Raw genomic sequence first — 17,028 nt, 5'->3', positions numbered from 1 at the left:
TATAATTTATGCAATTCGTAGCCATAAAGTGTATTATGACCAACGCAGAAACTTTTTGCTTCCAACCATCCACAATACAGTGGAACGGACCCAAAACAAGGGAGAGATGAATTGGGTCCGAGGAACCTGTTCAACCGGACATTGAACCGGAAGCATGACTTCAGTGGGTTTAGGTCGGTAATTGGGAAAATCAGTGGCGAATTGCTTTTAGCCTAATTGTTGTGATAAACTTATTAAATAGGTAAGTATCAACTCTATTTGAGAAGTTTTATTTGAATGCACTCTGCGTTAGCGGAGTGCAGCCTAAAGAATGGAACTCAGCGATTTGCAATAACTTAAAAGTTAGATTAATAAAGGGAAATTTTACAATTAGTATTGATGTTTCCGAGACAGTTCCAAATATCAAATATACAGTAAACGCAAGCAGGGGAACTATTAGAATGGCCTTTACAAGTATATGGGGTGTGTTTGGAGCAATGGTTATTGCTGAAATTGTCATTTACAAAAAGTATCCGCGCTCGATGAGGCTTAACTTTTTCGATCACCGAACTTTGTTTTGGTCACCAAATCGTCAATTTTTGTCCAAATTGGCTCATTTTTTGTGGGCATGCTCCACTTGAGCCATAGTTTGGGATAAAACAAAAAAATCTGGCACAGCGAATCATTTTGGACAAGTTTTTACCGATTTCCAAAAAAGTATCCGCGCTCGATGAGGCTTAACTTTTTCGATCACCGAACTTTGTTTTGGCCACCAAATCGTCAATTTTAGTCCGAAATGGCTCATTTTTTGTGGGCATGCTCCACTTGAGCCATAGTTGGGGCTAAAACAAAAAAATCTGGCACAGCGAACCATTTTGGACAAGTTTTCACCAATTTCCAAAAAAGTATCCGCGCTCGATGAGGCTTAACTTTTTCGATCACCGAACTTTGTTTTGGCCACCAAATCGTCAATTTTAGTCCAAATTGGCTCATTTTTTGTGGGCATGCTCCACTTGAGCCATAGTTTGGGATAAAACAAAAAAATCTGGCACAGCGAGTCATTTTGGACAAGTTTTTACCGATTTCCAAAAAAGTATCCGCGCTCGATGAGGCTTAACTTTTTCGATCACCGAACTTTGTTTTGGTCACCAAATCGTCAATTTTAGTCCAAATTGGCTCATTTTTTGTGGGCATGCTCCACTTGAGCCATAGTTTGGGATAAAACAAAAAAATCTGGCACAGCGAATCATTTTGGACAAGTTTTTACCGATTTCCAAAAAAGTATCCCCGCTCGATGAGGCTTAACTTTTTCGATCACCGAGGCTTTTTGAGGCTCTAAAATGTTTAAATATCGAATAAAAGTATTCTATGAGGTTTGAATACTCAAAAGAAAAAGCCTACAACACCTGGTGTTCCCAAGCGGTCACCCATCCAAGTACTAACCAGGCCCAATGTTGCTTAACTTCGGTGATCGGACGAGAACCGGTGCATTCAACATGGTATGGTCGTAGGCATTTGCGTAAGCGGGAGCGAATTTATATACAACAGTATTGTATTGTAGTCTTATATTCATATATAGGATTACTTTAACTGGCCGCCTTGCGGTTTGCAAAATAGTCACTTAATACATGCAATTTTAGCCACGGTTGTAATATAATTTATGCAATTCGTAGCCATAAAGTGTATTATGACCAACGCAGAAACTTTTTGCTTCCAACCATCCACAATACAGTGGAACGGCCCCAAAACAAGGGAGAGATGAATTGGGTCCGAGGAACCTGTTCAACCGGACATTGAACCGGAAGCATGACTTCAGTGGGTTTAGGTCGGTAATTGGGAAAATCAGTGGCGAATTGCTTTTAGCCTAATTGTTGTGATAAACTTATTAAATAGGTAAGTATCAACTCTATTTGAGAAGTTTTATTTGAATGCACTCTGCGTTAGCGGAGTGCAGCCTAAAGAATGGAACTCAGCGATTTGCAATAACTTAAAAGTTAGATTAATAAAGGGAAATTTTACAATTAGTATTGATGTTTCCGAGACAGTTCCAAATATCAAATATACAGTAAACGCAAGCAGGGGAACTATTAGAATGGCCTTTACAAGTATATGGGGTGTGTTTGGAGCAATGGTTATTGCTGAAATTGTCATTTACAAAAAGTATCCGCGCTCGATGAGGCTTAACTTTTTCGATCACCGAACTTTGTTTTGGTCACCAAATCGTCAATTTTAGTCCAAATTGGCTCATTTTTTGTGGGCATGCTCCACTTGAGCCATAGTTTGGGATAAAACAAAAAAATCTGGCACAGCGAATCATTTTGGACAAGTTTTTACCGATTTCCAAAAAAGTATCCCCGCTCGATGAGGCTTAACTTTTTCGATCACCGAGGCTTTTTGAGGCTCTAAAATGTTTAAATATCGAATAAAAGTATTCTATGAGGTTTTAATACTCAAAAGAAAAAGCCTACAACACCTGGTGTTCCCAAGCGGTCACCCATCCAAGTACTAACCAGGCCCAATGTTGCTTAACTTCGGTGATCGGACGAGAACCGGTGCATTCAACATGGTATGGTCGTAGGCATTTGCGTAAGCGGGAGCGAATTTATATACAACAGTATTGTATTGTAGTCTTATATTCATATATAGGATTACTTTAACTGGCCGCCTTGCGGTTTGCAAAATAGTCACTTAATACATGCAATTTTAGCCACGGTTGTAATATAATTTATGCAATTCGTAGCCATAAAGTGTATTATGACCAACGCAGAAACTTTTTGCTTCCAACCATCCACAATACAGTGGAACGGCCCCAAAACAAGGGAGAGATGAATTGGGTCCGAGGAACCTGTTCAACCGGACATTGAACCGGAAGCATGACTTCAGTGGGTTTAGGTCGGTAATTGGGAAAATCAGTGGCGAATTGCTTTTAGCCTAATTGTTGTGATAAACTTATTAAATAGGTAAGTATCAACTCTATTTGAGAAGTTTTATTTGAATGCACTCTGCGTTAGCGGAGTGCAGCCTAAAGAATGGAACTCAGCGATTTGCAATAACTTAAAAGTTAGATTAATAAAGGGAAATTTTACAATTAGTATTGATGTTTCCGAGACAGTTCCAAATATCAAATATACAGTAAACGCAAGCAGGGGAACTATTAGAATGGCCTTTACAAGTATATGGGGTGTGTTTGGAGCAATGGTTATTGCTGAAATTGTCATTTACAAAAAGTATCCGCGCTCGATGAGGCTTAACTTTTTCGATCACCGAACTTTGTTTTGGTCACCAAATCGTCAATTTTAGTCCAAATTGGCTCATTTTTTGTGGGCATGCTCCACTTGAGCCATAGTTTGGGATAAAACAAAAAAATCTGGCACAGCGAATCATTTTGGACAAGTTTTTACCGATTTCCAAAAAAGTATCCCCGCTCGATGAGGCTTAACTTTTTCGATCACCGAGGCTTTTTGAGGCTCTAAAATGTTTAAATATCGAATAAAAGTATTCTATGAGGTTTGAATACTCAAAAGAAAAAGCCTACAACACCTGGTGTTCCCAAGCGGTCACCCATCCAAGTACTAACCAGGCCCAATGTTGCTTAACTTCGGTGATCGGACGAGAACCGGTGCATTCAACATGGTATGGTCGTAGGCATTTGCGTAAGCGGGAGCGAATTTATATACAACAGTATTGTATTGTAGTCTTATATTCATATATAGGATTACTTTAACTGGCCGCCTTGCGGTTTGCAAAATAGTCACTTAATACATGCAATTTTAGCCACGGTTGTAATATAATTTATGCAATTCGTAGCCATAAAGTGTATTATGACCAACGCAGAAACTTTTTGCTTCCAACCATCCACAATACAGTGGAACGGCCCCAAAACAAGGGAGAGATGAATTGGGTCCGAGGAACCTGTTCAACCGGACATTGAACCGGAAGCATGACTTCAGTGGGTTTAGGTCGGTAATTGGGAAAATCAGTGGCGAATTGCTTTTAGCCTAATTGTTGTGATAAACTTTTTAAATAGGTAAGTATCAACTCTATTTGAGAAGTTTTATTTGAATGCACTCTGCGTTAGCGGAGTGCAGCCTAAAGAATGGAACTCAGCGATTTGCAATAACTTAAAAGTTAGATTAATAAAGGGAAATTTTACAATTAGTATTGATGTTTCCGAGACAGTTCCAAATATCAAATATACAGTAAACGCAAGCAGGGGAACTATTAGAATGGCCTTTACAAGTATATGGGGTGTGTTTGGAGCAATGGTTATTGCTGAAATTGTCATTTACAAAAAGTATCCGCGCTCGATGAGGCTTAACTTTTTCGATCACCGAACTTTGTTTTGGTCACCAAATCGTCAATTTTTGTCCAAATTGGCTCATTTTTTGTGGGCATGCTCCACTTGAGCCATAGTTTGGGATAAAACAAAAAAATCTGGCACAGCGAATCATTTTGGACAAGTTTTTACCGATTTCCAAAAAAGTATCCGCGCTCGATGAGGCTTAACTTTTTCGATCACCGAACTTTGTTTTGGCCACCAAATCGTCAATTTTAGTCCGAAATGGCTCATTTTTTGTGGGCATGCTCCACTTGAGCCATAGTTGGGGCTAAAACAAAAAAATCTGGCACAGCGAACCATTTTGGACAAGTTTTCACCAATTTCCAAAAAAGTATCCGCGCTCGATGAGGCTTAACTTTTTCGATCACCGAACTTTGTTTTGGCCACCAAATCGTCAATTTTAGTCCAAATTGGCTCATTTTTTGTGGGCATGCTCCACTTGAGCCATAGTTTGGGATAAAACAAAAAAATCTGGCACAGCGAGTCATTTTGGACAAGTTTTTACCGATTTCCAAAAAAGTATCCGCGCTCGATGAGGCTTAACTTTTTCGATCACCGAACTTTGTTTTGGTCACCAAATCGTCAATTTTAGTCCAAATTGGCTCATTTTTTGTGGGCATGCTCCACTTGAGCCATAGTTTGGGATAAAACAAAAAAATCTGGCACAGCGAATCATTTTGGACAAGTTTTTACCGATTTCCAAAAAAGTATCCCCGCTCGATGAGGCTTAACTTTTTCGATCACCGAGGCTTTTTGAGGCTCTAAAATGTTTAAATATCGAATAAAAGTATTCTATGAGGTTTGAATACTCAAAAGAAAAAGCCTACAACACCTGGTGTTCCCAAGCGGTCACCCATCCAAGTACTAACCAGGCCCAATGTTGCTTAACTTCGGTGATCGGACGAGAACCGGTGCATTCAACATGGTATGGTCGTAGGCATTTGCGTAAGCGGGAGCGAATTTATATACAACAGTATTGTATTGTAGTCTTATATTCATATATAGGATTACTTTAACTGGCCGCCTTGCGGTTTGCAAAATAGTCACTTAATACATGCAATTTTAGCCACGGTTGTAATATAATTTATGCAATTCGTAGCCATAAAGTGTATTATGACCAACGCAGAAACTTTTTGCTTCCAACCATCCACAATACAGTGGAACGGCCCCAAAACAAGGGAGAGATGAATTGGGTCCGAGGAACCTGTTCAACCGGACATTGAACCGGAAGCATGACTTCAGTGGGTTTAGGTCGGTAATTGGGAAAATCAGTGGCGAATTGCTTTTAGCCTAATTGTTGTGATAAACTTATTAAATAGGTAAGTATCAACTCTATTTGATAAGTTTTATTTGAATGCACTCTGCGTTAGCGGAGTGCAGCCTAAAGAATGTAACTCAGCGATTTGCACTAACTTAAAAGTTAGATTAATAAAGGGAAATTTTACAATTAGTATTGATGTTTCCGAGACAGTTCCAAATATCAAATATACAGTAAACGCAAGCAGGGGAACTATTAGAATGGCCTTTACAAGTATATGGGGTGTGTTTGGAGCAATGGTTATTGCTGAAATTGTCATTTACAAAAAGTATCCGCGCTCGATGAGGCTTAACTTTTTCGATCACCGAACTTTGTTTTGGTCACCAAATCGTCAATTTTTGTCCAAATTGGCTCATTTTTTGTGGGCATGCTCCACTTGAGCCATAGTTTGGGATAAAACAAAAAAATCTGGCACAGCGAATCATTTTGGACAAGTTTTTACCGATTTCCAAAAAAGTATCCGCGCTCGATGAGGCTTAACTTTTTCGATCACCGAACTTTGTTTTGGCCACCAAATCGTCAATTTTAGTCCGAAATGGCTCATTTTTTGTGGGCATGCTCCACTTGAGCCATAGTTGGGGCTAAAACAAAAAAATCTGGCACAGCGAACCATTTTGGACAAGTTTTCACCAATTTCCAAAAAAGTATCCGCGCTCGATGAGGCTTAACTTTTTCGATCACCGAACTTTGTTTTGGCCACCAAATCGTCAATTTTAGTCCAAATTGGCTCATTTTTTGTGGGCATGCTCCACTTGAGCCATAGTTTGGGATAAAACAAAAAAATCTGGCACAGCGAGTCATTTTGGACAAGTTTTTACCGATTTCCAAAAAAGTATCCGCGCTCGATGAGGCTTAACTTTTTCGATCACCGAACTTTGTTTTGGTCACCAAATCGTCAATTTTAGTCCAAATTGGCTCATTTTTTGTGGGCATGCTCCACTTGAGCCATAGTTTGGGATAAAACAAAAAAATCTGGCACAGCGAATCATTTTGGACAAGTTTTTACCGATTTCCAAAAAAGTATCCCCGCTCGATGAGGCTTAACTTTTTCGATCACCGAGGCTTTTTGAGGCTCTAAAATGTTTAAATATCGAATAAAAGTATTCTATGAGGTTTGAATACTCAAAAGAAAAAGCCTACAACACCTGGTGTTCCCAAGCGGTCACCCATCCAAGTACTAACCAGGCCCAATGTTGCTTAACTTCGGTGATCGGACGAGAACCGGTGCATTCAACATGGTATGGTCGTAGGCATTTGCGTAAGCGGGAGCGAATTTATATACAACAGTATTGTATTGTAGTCTTATATTCATATATAGGATTACTTTAACTGGCCGCCTTGCGGTTTGCAAAATAGTCACTTAATACATGCAATTTTAGCCACGGTTGTAATATAATTTATGCAATTCGTAGCCATAAAGTGTATTATGACCAACGCAGAAACTTTTTGCTTCCAACCATCCACAATACAGTGGAACGGCCCCAAAACAAGGGAGAGATGAATTGGGTCCGAGGAACCTGTTCAACCGGACATTGAACCGGAAGCATGACTTCAGTGGGTTTAGGTCGGTAATTGGGAAAATCAGTGGCGAATTGCTTTTAGCCTAATTGTTGTGATAAACTTATTAAATAGGTAAGTATCAACTCTATTTGATAAGTTTTATTTGAATGCACTCTGCGTTAGCGGAGTGCAGCCTAAAGAATGTAACTCAGCGATTTGCACTAACTTAAAAGTTAGATTAATAAAGGGAAATTTTACAATTAGTATTGATGTTTCCGAGACAGTTCCAAATATCAAATATACAGTAAACGCAAGCAGGGGAACTATTAGAATGGCCTTTACAAGTATATGGGGTGTGTTTGGAGCAATGGTTATTGCTGAAATTGTCATTTACAAAAAGTATCCGCGCTCGATGAGGCTTAACTTTTTCGATCACCGAACTTTGTTTTGGTCACCAAATCGTCAATTTTTGTCCAAATTGGCTCATTTTTTGTGGGCATGCTCCACTTGAGCCATAGTTTGGGATAAAACAAAAAAATCTGGCACAGCGAATCATTTTGGACAAGTTTTTACCGATTTCCAAAAAAGTATCCGCGCTCGATGAGGCTTAACTTTTTCGATCACCGAACTTTGTTTTGGTCACCAAATCGTCAATTTTAGTCCAAATTGGCTCATTTTTTGTGGGCATGCTCCACTTGAGCCATAGTTTGGGATAAAACAAAAAAATCTGGCACAGCGAATCATTTTGGACAAGTTTTTACCGATTTCCAAAAAAGTATCCGCGCTCGATGAGGCTTAACTTTTTCGATCACCGAGGCTTTTTGAGGCTCTAAAATGTGTAAATATCGAATAAAAGTATTCTATGAGGTTTGAATACTCAAAAGAAAAAGCCTACAACACCTGGTGTTCCCAAGCGGTCACCCATCCAAGTACTAACCAGGCCCAATGTTGCTTAACTTCGGTGATCGGACGAGAACCGGTGCATTCAACATGGTATGGTCGTAGGCATTTGCGTAAGCGGGAGCGTATTTATATACAACAGTATTGTATTGTAGTCTTATATTCATATATAGGATTACTTTAACTGGCCGCCTTGCGGTTTGCAAAATAGTCACTTAATACATGCAATTTTAGCCACGGTTGTAATATAATTTATGCAATTCGTAGCCATACAGTGTATTATGACCAACGCACAAACTTTTTGCTTCCAACCATCCACAATACAGTGGAACGGCCCCAAAACAAGGGAGAGATGAATTGGGTCCGAGGAACCTGTTCAACCGGACATTGAACCGGAAGCATGACTTCAGTGGGTTTAGGTCGGTAATTGGGAAAATCAGTGGCGAATTGATTTTAGCCTAATTGTTGTGATAAACTTATTAAATAGGTAAGTATCAACTCTATTTGATAAGTTTTATTTGAATGCACTCTGCGTTAGAGGAGTGCAGCCTAAAGAATGGAACTCCTCAGCGATTTGCACTAACTTAAAAGTTAGATTAATAAAGGGAAATTTTACAATTAGTATTGATGTTTCCGAGACAGTTCCAAATATCAAATATACAGTAAACGCAAGCAGGGGAACTATTAGAATGGCCTTTACAAGTATATGGGGTGTGTTTGGAGCAATGGTTATTGCTGAAATTGTCATTTACAAAAAGTATCCGCGCTCGATGAGGCTTAACTTTTTCGATCACCGAACTTTGTTTTGGTCACCAAATCGTCAATTTTTGTCCAAATTGGCTCATTTTTTGTGGGCATGCTCCACTTGAGCCATAGTTTGGGATAAAACAAAAAAATCTGGCACAGCGAATCATTTTGGACAAGTTTTTACCGATTTCCAAAAAAGTATCCGCGCTCGATGAGGCTTAACTTTTTCGATCACCGAGGCTTTTTGAGGCTCTAAAATGTGTAAATATCGAATAAAAGTATTCTATGAGGTTTGAATACTCAAAAGAAAAAGCCTACAACACCTGGTGTTCCCAAGCGGTCACCCATCCAAGTACTAACCAGGCCCAATGTTGCTTAACTTCGGTGATCGGACGAGAACCGGTGCATTCAACATGGTATGGTCGTAGGCATTTGCGTAAGCGGGAGCGTATTTATATACAACAGTATTGTATTGTAGTCTTATATTCATATATAGGATTACTTTAACTGGCCGCCTTGCGGTTTGCAAAATAGTCACTTAATATATGCAATTTTAGCCACGGTTGTAATATAATTTATGCAATTCGTAGCCATACAGTGTATTATGACCAACGCACAAACTTTTTGCTTCCAACCATCCACAATACAGTGGAACGGCCCCAAAACAAGGGAGAGATGAATTGGGTCCGAGGAACCTGTTCAACCGGACATTGAACCGGGAGCATGACTTCAGTGGGTTTAGGTCGGTAATTGGGAAAATCAGTGGCGAATTGCTTTTAGCCTAATTGTTGTGATAAACTTATTAAATAGGTAAGTATCAACTCTATTTGATAAGTTTTATTTGAATGCACTCTGCGTTAGAGGAGTGCAGCCTAAAGAATGGAACTCCTCAGCGATTTGCACTAACTTAAAAGTTAGATTAATAAAGGGAAATTTTACAATTAGTATTGATGTTTCCGAGACAGTTCCAAATATCAAATATACAGTAAACGCAAGCAGGGGAACTATTAGAATGGCCTTTACAAGTATATGGGGTGTGTTTGGAGCAATGGTTATTGCTGAAATTGTCATTTACAAAAAGTATCCGCGCTCGATGAGGCTTAACTTTTTCGATCACCGAACTTTGTTTTGGTCACCAAATCGTCAATTTTTGTCCAAATTGGCTCATTTTTTGTGGGCATGCTCCACTTGAGCCATAGTTTGGGATAAAACAAAAAAATCTGGCACAGCGAATCATTTTGGACAAGTTTTTACCGATTTCCAAAAAAGTATCCGCGCTCGATGAGGCTTAACTTTTTCGATCATCGAACTTTGTTTTGGTCACCAAATCGTCAATTTTAGTCCAAATTGGCTCATTTTTTGTGGGCATGCTCCACTTGAGCCATAGTTTGGGATAAAACAAAAAAATCTGGCACAGCGAATCATTTTGGAAAAGTTTTTACCGATTTCCAAAAAAGTATCCGCGCTCGATGAGGCTTACTTTTTTCGATCACCGAGGCTTTTTGAGGCTCTAAAATGTGTAAATATCGAATAAAAGTATTCTATGAGGTTTGAATACTCAAAAGAAAAAGCCTACAACACCTGGTGTTCCCAAGCGGTCACCCATCCAAGTACTAACCAGGCCCAATGTTGCTTAACTTCGGTGATCGGACGAGAACCGGTGCATTCAACATGGTATGGTCGTAGGCATTTGCGTAAGCGGGAGCGAATTTATATACAACAGTATTGTATTGTAGTCTTATATTCATATATAGGATTACTTTAACTGGCCGCCTTGCGGTTTGCAAAATAGTCACTTAATACATGCAATTTTAGCCACGGTTGTAATATAATTTATGCAATTCGTAGCCATACAGTGTATTATGACCAACGCACAAACTTTTTGCTTCCAACCATCCACAATACAGTGGAACGGCCCCAAAACAAGGGAGAGATGAATTGGGTCCGAGGAACCTGTTCAACCGGACATTGAACCGGAAGCATGACTTCAGTGGGTTTAGGTCGGTAATTGGGAAAATCAGTGGCCAATTGCTTTTAGCCTAATTGTTGTGATAAACTTATTAAATAGGTAAGTATCAACTCTATTTGATAAGTTTTATTTGAATGCACTATGCGTTAGCGGAGTGCAGCCTAAAGAATGGAACTCAGCGATTTGCACTAACTTAAAAGTTAGATTAATAAAGGGAAATTTTACAATTAGTATTGATGTTTCCGAGACAGTTCCAAATATCAAATATACAGTAAACGCAAGCAGGGGAACTATTAGAATGGCCTTTACAAGTATATGGGGTGTGTTTGGAGCAATGGTTATTGCTGAAATTGTCATTTACAAAAAGTATCCGCGCTCGATGAGGCTTAACTTTTTCGATCACCAAACTTTGTTTTGGCCACCAAATCGTCAATTTTAGTCCGAATTGGCTCATTTTTTGTGGGCATGCTCCACTTGAGCCATAGTTTGGGATAAAATAAGAAAATCTGGCACAGCGAATCATTTTGGACAGGTTTTTACCGATTTCCAAAAAAGTATCCGCGCTCGATGAGGCTTAACTTTTTCGATCACCGAACTTTGTTTTGGTCACCAAATCGTCAATTTTAGTCCAAATTGGCTCATTTTTTGTGGGCATGCTCCACTTGAGCCATAGTTTGGGATAAAACAAAAAAATCTGGCACAGCGAATCATTTTGGACAAGTTTTTACCGATTTCCAAAAAAGTATCCGCGCTCGATGAGGCTTAACTTTTTCGATCACCGAACTTTGTTTTGGTCACCAAATCGTCAATTTTAGTCCAAATTGGCTCATTTTTTTTGGGCATGCTCCACTTGAGCCATAGTTTGGGATAAAACAAAAAAATCTGGCACAGCGAATCATTTTGGACAAGTTTTCACCGATTTCCAAAAAAGTATCCCCGCTCGATGAGGCTTAACTTTTTCGATCACCGAGGCTTTTTGAGGCTCTAAAATGTGTAAATATCGAATAAAAGTATTCTATGAGGTTTGAATACTCAAAAGAAAAAGCCTACAACACCTGGTGTTCCCAAGCGGTCACCCATCCAAGTACTAACCAGGCCCACTGTTGCTTAACTTCGGTGATCGGACGAGAACCGGTGCATTCAACATGGTATGGTCGTAGTCATTTGCGTAAGCGGGAGCGAATTTATATACAACAGTATTGTATTGTAGTCTTATATTCATATATAGGATTACTTTAACTGGCCGCCTTGCGGTTTGCAAAATAGTCACTTAATACATGCAATTTTAGCCACGGTTGTAATATAATTTATGCAATTCGTAGCCATACAGTGTATTATGACCAACGCACAAACTTTTTGCTTCCAACCATCCACAATACAGTGGAACGGCCCCAAAACAAGGGAGAGATGAATTGGGTCCGAGGAACCTGTTCAACCGGACATTGAACCGGAAGCATGACTTCAGTGGGTTTAGGTCGGTAATTGGGAAAATCAGTGGCGAATTGCTTTTAGCCTAATTGTTGTGATAAACTTATTAAATAGGTAAGTATCAACTCTATTTGATAAGTTTTATTTGAATGCACTCTGCGTTAGCGGAGTGCAGCCTAAAGAATGGAACTCAGCGATTTGCACTAACATAAAAGTTAGATTAATAAAGGGAAATTTTACAATTAGTATTGATGTTTCCGAGACAGTTCCAAATATCAAATATACAGTAAACGCAAGCAGGGGAACTATTAGAATGGCCTTTACAAGTATATGGGGTGTGTTTGGAGCAATGGTTATTGCTGAAATTGTCATTTACAAAAAGTATCCGCGCTCGATGAGGCTTAACTTTTTCGATCACCAAACTTTGTTTTGGCCACCAAATCGTCAATTTTAGTCCGAATTGGCTCATTTTTTGTGGGCATGCTCCACTTGAGTCATAGTTGGGGCTAAAACAAAAAAAATATGGCACAGCGAACCATTTTGGACAAGTTTTCACCAATTTCCAAAAAAGTATCCGCGCTCGATGAGACTTAACTTTTTCGATCACCGAACTTTGTTTTGGCCACCAAATCGTCAATTTTAGTCCAAATTGGCTCATTTTTTGTGGGCATGCTCCACTTGAGCCATAGTTTGGGATAAAACAAAAAAATCTGGCACAGCGAATCATTTTGGACAAGTTTTTACCGATTTCCAAAAAAGTATCCGCGCTCGATGAGGCTTAACTTTTTCGATCACCGAACTTTGTTTTGGTCACCAAATCGCCAATTTTAGTCCAAATTGGCTCATTTTTTGTGGGCATGCTCCACTTGAGCCATAGTTTGGGATAAAACAAAAAAATCTGGCACAGCGAATCATTTTGGACAAGTTTTTACCGATTTCCAAAAAAGTATCCGCGCTCGATGAGGCTTAACTTTTTCGATCACCGAACTTTGTTTTGGTCACCAAATCGTCAATTTTAGTCCAAATTGGCTCATTTTTTGTGGGCATGCTCCACTTGAGTCATAGTTGGGGCTAAAACAAAAAAATCTGGCACAGCGAACCATTTTGGACAAGTTTTCACCAATTTCCAAAAAAGTATCCGCGCTCGATGAGGCTTAACTTTTTCGATCACCGAACTTTGTTTTGGCCACCAAATCGTCAATTTTAGTCCGAATTGGCTCATTTTTTGTGGGCATGCTCCACTTGAGTCATAGTTGGGGCTAAAACAAAAAAATCTGGCACAGCGAACCATTTTGGACAAGTTTTCACCAATTTCCAAAAAAGTATCCGCGCTCGATGAGGCTTAACTTTTTCGATCACCGAACTTTGTTTTGGCCACCAAATCGTCAATTTTAGTCCGAAATGGCTCATTTTTTGTGGGCATGCTCTACTTGAGCCATAGTTGGGGCTAAAACAAAAAAATCTGGCACAGCGAACCATTTTGGACAAGTTTTCACCAATTTCCAAAAAAGTATCCGCGCTCGATGAGGCTTAACTTTTTCGATCACCGAACTTTGTTTTGGCCACCAAATCGTCAATTTTAGTCCGAATTGGCTCATTTTTTGTGGGCATGCTCCACTTGAGCCATAGTTTGGGATAAAACAAAAAAATCTGGCACAGCGAATCATTTTGGACAAGTTTTTACCGATTTCCAAAAAAGTATCCGCGCTCGATGAGGCTTAACTTTTTCGATCACCGAACTTTGTTTTGGTCACAAAATCGCCAATTTTAGTCCAAATTGGCTCATTTTTTGTGGGCATGCTCCACTTGAGCCATAGTTTGGGATAAAACAAAAAAATCTGGCACAGCGAATCATTTTGGACAAGTTTTTACCGATTTCCAAAAAAGTATCCGCGCTCGATGAGGCTTAACTTTTTCGATCACCGAACTTTGTTTTGGTCACCAAATCGTCAATTTTAGTCCAAATTGGCTCATTTTTTGTGGGCATGCTCCACTTGAGTCATAGTTGGGGCTAAAACAAAAAAATCTGGCACAGCGAACCATTTTGGACAAGTTTTCACCAATTTCCAAAAAAGTATCCGCGCTCGATGAGGCTTAACTTTTTCGATCACCGAACTTTGTTTTGGCCACCAAATCGTCAATTTTAGTCCGAATTGGCTCATTTTTTGTGGGCATGCTCCACTTGAGTCATAGTTGGGGCTAAAACAAAAAAATCTGGCACAGCGAACCATTTTGGACAAGTTTTCACCAATTTCCAAAAAAGTATCCGCGCTCGATGAGGCTTAACTTTTTCGATCACCGAACTTTGTTTTGGCCACCAAATCGTCAATTTTAGTCCGAAATGGCTCATTTTTTGTGGGCATGCTCTACTTGAGCCATAGTTGGGGCTAAAACAAAAAAATCTGGCACAGCGAACCATTTTGGACAAGTTTTCACCAATTTCCAAAAAAGTATCCGCGCTCGATGAGGCTTAACTTTTTCGATCACCGAACTTTGTTTTGGCCACCAAATCGTCAATTTTAGTCCGAATTGGCTCATTTTTTGTGGGCATGCTCCACTTGAGCCATAGTTTGGGATAAAACAGAAAAATCTGGCACAGCGAATCATTTTGGACAAGTTTTTACCGATTTCCAAAAAAGTATCCGCGCTCGATGAGGCTTAACTTTTTCGATCACCGAACTTTGTTTTGGTCACCAAATCGTCAATTTTAGTCCAAATTGGCTCATTTTTTGTGGGCATGCTCCACTTGAGCCATAGTTTGGGATAAAACAAAAAAATCTGGCACAGCGAATCATTTTGGACAAGTTTTTACCGATTTCCAAAAAAGTATCCCCGCTCGATGAGGCTTAACTTTTTCGATCACCGAGGCTTTTTGAGGCTCTAAAATGTGTAAATATCGAATAAAAGTATTCTATGAGGTTTGAATACTCAAAAGAAAAAGCCTACAACACCTGGTGTTCCCAAGCGGTCACCCATCCAAGTACTAACCAGGCCCAATGTTGCTTAACTTCGGTGATCGGACGAGAACCGGTGCATTCAACATGGTATGGTCGTAGGCATTTGCGTAAGCGGGAGCGAATTTATATACAACAGTATTGTATTGTAGTCTTATATTCATATATAGGATTACTTTAACTGGCCGCCTTGCGGTTTGCAAAATAGTCACTTAATACATGCAATTTTAGCCACGGTTGTAATATAATTTATGCAATTCGTAGCCATACAGTGTATTATGACCAACGCACAAACTTTTTGCTTCCAACCATCCACAATACAGTGGAACGGCCCCAAAACAAGGGAGAGATGAATTGGGTCCGAGGAACCTGTTCAACCGGACATTGAACCGGAAGCATGACTTCAGTGGGTTTAGGTCGGTAATTGGGAAAATCAGTGGCGAATTGCTTTTAGCCTAATTGTTGTGATAAACTTATTAAATAGGTAAGTATCAACTCTATTTGATAAGTTTTATTTGAATGCACTATGCGTTAGCGGAGTGCAGCCTAAAGAATGGAACTCAGCGATTTGCACTAACTTAAAAGTTAGATTAATAAAGGGAAATTTTACAATTAGTATTGATGTTTCCGAGACAGTTCCAAATATCAAATATACAGTAAACGCAAGCAGGGGAACTATTAGAATGGCCTTTACAAGTATATGGGGTGTGTTTGGAGCAATGGTTATTGCTGAAATTGTCATTTACAAAAAGTATCCGCGCTCGATGAGGCTTAACTTTTTCGATCACCGAACTTTGTTTTGTTCACCAAATCGTCAATTTTAGTCCAAATTGGCTCATTTTTTGTGGGCATGCTCCACTTGAGCCATAGTTTGGGATAAAACAAAAAAATCTGGCACAGCGAATCATTTTGGACAGGTTTTACCGATTTCCAAAAAAGTATCCGCGCTCGATGAGGCTTAACTTTTTCGATCACCGAACTTTGTTTTGGTCACCAAATCGTCAATTTTAGTCCAAATTGGCTCATTTTTTGTGGGCATGCTCCACTTGAGCCATAGTTTGGGATAAAACAAAAAAATCTGGCACAGCGAATCATTTTGGACAGGTTTTTACCGATTTCCAAAAAAGTATCCGCGCTCGATGAGGCTTAACTTTTTCGATCACCGAACTTTGTTTTGGTCACCAAATCGTCAATTTTAGTCCAAATTGGCTCATTTTTTGTGGGCATGCTCCACTTGAGCCATAGTTTGGGATAAAACAAAAAAATCTGGCACAGCGAATCATTTTGGACAAGTTTTTACCGATTTCCAAAAAAGTATCCCCGCTTGATGAGGCTTAACTTTTTCGATCACCGAGGCTTTTTGAGGCTCTAAAATGTGTAAATATCGAATAAAAGTATTCTATGAGGTTTGAATACTCAAAAGAAAAAGCCTACAACACCTGGTGTTCCCAAGCGGTCACCCATCCAAGTACTAACCAGGCCCAATGTTGCTTAACTTCGGTGATCGGACGAGAACCGGTGCATTCAACATGGTATGGTCGTAGGCATTTGCGTAAGCGGGAGCGAATTTATATACAACAGTATTGTATTGTAGTCTTATATTCATATATAGGATTACTTTAACTGGCCGCCTTGCGGTTTGCAAAATAGTCACTTAATACATGCAATTTTAGCCACGGTTGTAATATAATTTATGCAATTCGTAGCCATACAGTGTATTATGACCAACGCACAAACTTTTTGCTTCCAACCATCCACAATACAGTGGAACGGCCCCAAAACAAGGGAGAGATGAATTGGGTCCGAGGAACCTGTTCAACCGGACATTGAACCGGAAGCATGACTTCAGTGGGTTTAGGTCGGTAATTGGGAAAATCAGTGGCGAATTGCTTTT

The 17,028-nt window shown here is 39.5% G+C and overlaps 11 non-coding genes across 11 annotated transcripts; all 11 read right to left on the bottom strand.

Moving 5' to 3' along the window:
* Positions 1-1,373: 1,373 nt before the first annotated feature.
* LOC142347721 (5S ribosomal RNA) lies at positions 1,374-1,492 on the bottom strand. Its single transcript, XR_012760700.1, has one exon. It is a non-coding gene; the product is annotated as a 5S ribosomal RNA (ribosomal RNA).
* A 948-nt stretch (positions 1,493-2,440) lies between these two features.
* LOC142347719 (5S ribosomal RNA) lies at positions 2,441-2,559 on the bottom strand. Its single transcript, XR_012760698.1, has one exon. It is a non-coding gene; the product is annotated as a 5S ribosomal RNA (ribosomal RNA).
* A 948-nt stretch (positions 2,560-3,507) lies between these two features.
* Positions 3,508-3,626, bottom strand: LOC142347718 (5S ribosomal RNA). The gene has a single exon (XR_012760697.1). It is a non-coding gene; the product is annotated as a 5S ribosomal RNA (ribosomal RNA).
* Positions 3,627-5,138: 1,512 nt separating this feature from the next.
* On the bottom strand, positions 5,139-5,257 carry LOC142347717 (5S ribosomal RNA). Its single transcript, XR_012760696.1, has one exon. It is a non-coding gene; the product is annotated as a 5S ribosomal RNA (ribosomal RNA).
* A 1,512-nt stretch (positions 5,258-6,769) lies between these two features.
* On the bottom strand, positions 6,770-6,888 carry LOC142347716 (5S ribosomal RNA). The gene has a single exon (XR_012760695.1). It is a non-coding gene; the product is annotated as a 5S ribosomal RNA (ribosomal RNA).
* Positions 6,889-8,024: 1,136 nt separating this feature from the next.
* LOC142347715 (5S ribosomal RNA) lies at positions 8,025-8,143 on the bottom strand. The gene has a single exon (XR_012760694.1). It is a non-coding gene; the product is annotated as a 5S ribosomal RNA (ribosomal RNA).
* A 951-nt stretch (positions 8,144-9,094) lies between these two features.
* Positions 9,095-9,213, bottom strand: LOC142347714 (5S ribosomal RNA). The gene has a single exon (XR_012760693.1). It is a non-coding gene; the product is annotated as a 5S ribosomal RNA (ribosomal RNA).
* Positions 9,214-10,352: 1,139 nt separating this feature from the next.
* LOC142347713 (5S ribosomal RNA) lies at positions 10,353-10,471 on the bottom strand. Its single transcript, XR_012760692.1, has one exon. It is a non-coding gene; the product is annotated as a 5S ribosomal RNA (ribosomal RNA).
* A 1,324-nt stretch (positions 10,472-11,795) lies between these two features.
* Positions 11,796-11,914, bottom strand: LOC142347141 (5S ribosomal RNA). Its single transcript, XR_012760161.1, has one exon. It is a non-coding gene; the product is annotated as a 5S ribosomal RNA (ribosomal RNA).
* Positions 11,915-15,119: 3,205 nt separating this feature from the next.
* On the bottom strand, positions 15,120-15,238 carry LOC142347712 (5S ribosomal RNA). The gene has a single exon (XR_012760691.1). It is a non-coding gene; the product is annotated as a 5S ribosomal RNA (ribosomal RNA).
* Positions 15,239-16,561: 1,323 nt separating this feature from the next.
* LOC142347711 (5S ribosomal RNA) lies at positions 16,562-16,680 on the bottom strand. The gene has a single exon (XR_012760690.1). It is a non-coding gene; the product is annotated as a 5S ribosomal RNA (ribosomal RNA).
* Between the last annotated feature and the right edge of the window lie 348 nt (positions 16,681-17,028).

The sequence above is a fragment of the Convolutriloba macropyga genome, chromosome 9, assembly GCF_964194025.1.
Source record: "Convolutriloba macropyga chromosome 9, txConMacr16.3, whole genome shotgun sequence".
Taxonomy (NCBI): domain Eukaryota; kingdom Metazoa; phylum Xenacoelomorpha; order Acoela; family Convolutidae; genus Convolutriloba; species Convolutriloba macropyga.
This window is presented reverse-complemented; position numbering and strand designations above follow the sequence as displayed.